Source organism: Physeter macrocephalus, chromosome 1, assembly GCF_002837175.3.
Source record: "Physeter macrocephalus isolate SW-GA chromosome 1, ASM283717v5, whole genome shotgun sequence".
NCBI lineage: Eukaryota > Metazoa > Chordata > Mammalia > Artiodactyla > Physeteridae > Physeter > Physeter macrocephalus.
The window spans coordinates 71,314,476-71,318,091 of NC_041214.2; the positions used below are offsets into that span (position 1 = coordinate 71,314,476).

At 34.1% G+C, this 3,616-nt stretch overlaps 1 non-coding gene across 1 annotated transcript; it reads right to left on the reverse strand.

The window, feature by feature from the left end:
• Nucleotides 1-2,247: 2,247 nt before the first annotated feature.
• On the reverse strand, nt 2,248-2,350 carry LOC112065064 (U6 spliceosomal RNA). The gene has a single exon (XR_002891819.1). It is a non-coding gene; the product is annotated as a U6 spliceosomal RNA (small nuclear RNA).
• Between the last annotated feature and the right edge of the window lie 1,266 nt (nt 2,351-3,616).

Genomic DNA, 3,616 nt, shown 5'->3' on the forward strand with positions numbered 1-3,616 from the left:
AATAAAATCTATTTCTAAATTTGTTTTGCTAATCTATAAATTCTATAGTGTTGACCATCCAATAAAGACACACAAAGCACTTGTAGTAGCCATTTCTGGTGTGTGTCTCTTTGATTCTGTCTTCACTCTTTCCCATGTCAAATTATTCATCCTTCTGTTTCAATAAATGTATTTCAATGAAAATAGTAAAGGTGCTGGATAATGCATACAGGGAAGGATGATGGGTGTCAGTCTAGGCAAAGGGAGATTGAGGTCAACTGTTCAGAGTGGGACTTCACTGGCTTCTGTGAGAAAACCGCACCTTTATATTTTTCCGAATAAATGAAAAAGTTAAGATTTTTATTATCTCTGAACAATCTATAGAATTGTAAAAACATTTTTTCCTCGATATAAGGGAATATCCTGTATAAGCAGAAAAAATGGTAATAGTTCTTCAGCCTAAAATTCCATCTGGAGGGAGAGGAGCTTAAAGTACTCTTCAATTGTATAATTGTCTTCCACAGACCAACCTCCTTGAATCAGTCTCACAAAAAAGAAAAAACAAATAAAAAAAACCCCCAAAACCAAAAACACCTTCCAAAGGAAAAAAAAAAGAAAAACCAGACAAACAGCAAAAACAAAAATGAACTAGACCTGGAACTGTTTTGGTGCTTTATTTTAAAGCAAGAGACCATATGAGGTCCTATGAAAGACTTGATCTAAAGAGCCACTTTTAATTTTTTTCCTGGCCTCCATAAAAATTCACATCAATTTCCTGTATGATCCACATCTACAAGGATATACAGCAGTTAAAAAAAAAAAGAAAACACTCAAAGAAAGATTTAATTGTGTTCATTACACTAAACCTACATAAACCAGGATGTGGCTAAATCTATTCTGAAAGGATTTTCAGCATTAAAGGTTAAAACAAAAAGAAGCCTCTAGTTAACCTTCAATTAACCGTAGCTGCCTGGCACTTTTGTATTAATCAAGATTTTACTCTTCTCGCATTATTTTTATGACATTCAATTTTATTTGGTTTCTTCAATATATATCTCAGAGGTAAAATAGCTCTATTTTATGGGTGAAAATCAAATCAAAACGTGGAAGGCTTCCTGGGTGACCTTCATAAAGTCATCTCCCTGAGGTTCTTTTCTTATTATTAAAATGACAATAATGAGGTCTCCTCCACTGTGCTTTGGAAGAATGGAATAAAATTGTCCAGAGAAGGAGGATACTGTTGAAAAGACTAAAAGTTTGGGGGCCAGATAGATGTAGTTTCCATCAGGTATGGGCTTTCAGACATTGGGCAAGGTATTAACTTCTCTGAGCTTCTGTTGCCTCATCAACAAAATAAAAATATAAATCCTAAATGGAACACTGCCATGTTAGATAAATTAATGTATGTACAGGCCTTGGTATATAAAACACACACAAAAAGATAGCTGCTATGTTCTGAATGATTGTGTCTTCCAAAAGTTCATATGTTAAATCCTAATGACCAATCCTAATACTATTTGGAGGCGAGGTCTTTGAGGGTAAATTTTAATATTTTTAAAAAATAATCCTGATCAGGAGTAAAGTTAGGATCTGCAGGGTGTCACCACACACTTTTTGTTTCTCTCAGAGAAATGGCAAAAGAATGTGGGTGTTAGGAGGGAAAATCATAGTTATATTCTAAAGCAGTGATTTCCAAACCACTTTGCATCAAATTCACCTGGATAGCTCTTAAAAACTCCCAGATTCAGGATCCCAACCTCTGATTCAATAAATCTGAAATATATCAACGAAATTTGTGTTGTCCAGTGATGTTTTTGTAACTGTGGTAAAATATACATAACATAAAACTTACCATTTGAACCTTTTTTAAGTGTAAAGTTCAGTGGCATTAGGTACACTCACATTTTCATGCAACTATTCCACCATCCATCTCCAGAACTCTGTTCATCTTGCAAAACTGAAACTCTACACCCATGAAATAATACCTCTTCATTCGTCCTTCCTCCAGGCCCTGGCAACTATTATTCTATTTTTTGTCTCTATGAATTTGATTACTCTAGTTATCTTACACAGGTGGAATCATAAAGTATTTGTTCTTTTGTGACTGGCTTATTCCACTTAGCATAATGTTTCCAAGATTCCTTCATGTCTTAGCACGTGTCAGCATTTCCTTCCTGTTAAAGGCCAAATAATATTCCATTGTTTGTATATATTACATTTTGCTTGTCCATTCATCCATGATTGGACAATTCCCCAAGTGACTTTTTCAAAAATATGGAATTCTTTACAAATGTGTGTGTCATCCTTGCCCAGGTGCCATGCTAATCTCCAATTGTTCCAATTTTAGTATGCTGTTGCCAAGCTCAGAACTCCAAGTAGTTTTGGACAGTACCAATAAAGCAGTTTTTTTTCAGCTGCACATTGGTGGAACATTAAATCAATTTAATTGAGTGACCAGTATTTTACAAAGACACAGCATAGAAGAGAATAGAACAAGTAAAAGTGGTAATAATAAGTAAACGTGTTATTTCAAAAATTTTGTTTCTTAACAGTATGTGTTTGCTGCAAGGGAGGGTGGTGAGTGTGCCATGTCAGGACATGAAATATATTTCTTCCAGTTGCTTTCAATCAAAAAGATGTGAAAGCCACCTGTCTAAGGACCAGAATATATTGTATGATTGTATGATAAGTAAGTTAACACAATGTTCTCAGCTTGAAAGCTGCTATAGAGTTACAGTCGCCATGATTTTACTTTGAATGTATTCAAAATAAGAGAATGTGAAAAGAAAAAAAGATTGAGAAATGTCCTCTGTGAATTGATTTAGACTCCACAGTTCATCACAGAGGTCTGAATATTGCTTATTAATGAATCATTTTCATAACACTGTATCAGGAGTTATAGATGAATTTGGCATCTCTCTGATACACTAAGCTTTTATAGACTCCAGAAGTAGATAAAGAATTGCTAACGGCAGTAATGAAGAGGTGTGAATGCCACCAGCAATTCAGGGTTCTGTTCCAGCTCAGGAAACATACCACCAAAATCAAAATTAATTTTCCCCCCTTTGGCATTTTTCTCAGCCATATGTGGTTTTTAAGTTATTGTGGTGACTTCTCTCACTTTATTGAAAATATACAGGATGCATTTATTTAAGATAAATATGATTTTACTTGGTATGTTTTCTGAAATAATGGTATGCAATATGCATCAGAAAATAAGGCAATTATATAATAACTGTGAATTGTATTTGGTTCTGCCAGAATTTATGAAAGATATATGTTTAACAGATGTAAATGTTTATATTAGATCATATGGAACATAATCATTCATCTGTCTTTTAAAGAAGTCTGGAACTCCTGTTCATCACCAGGAGAGTTATTTCTATATTGCCTTAGATGTTCAGTATATGACTGCACCTCAAATCCTCTGTGAGTTGCCTGATGCTGACACTGGCATTAATACAGGCAAACATGGTATTCCCAAGTAACCAAAGTTCATGTTTTGTTTTAATTCACAGGGAAGGTGGTGGAATAGATGAATGAATGGAAAGAGATAGATATATAATAGATAGATAGATGATAGCTGTTACTATATAAAAATAGTACAGTCTAAATATACAATTAAGCTTCTAAAAAA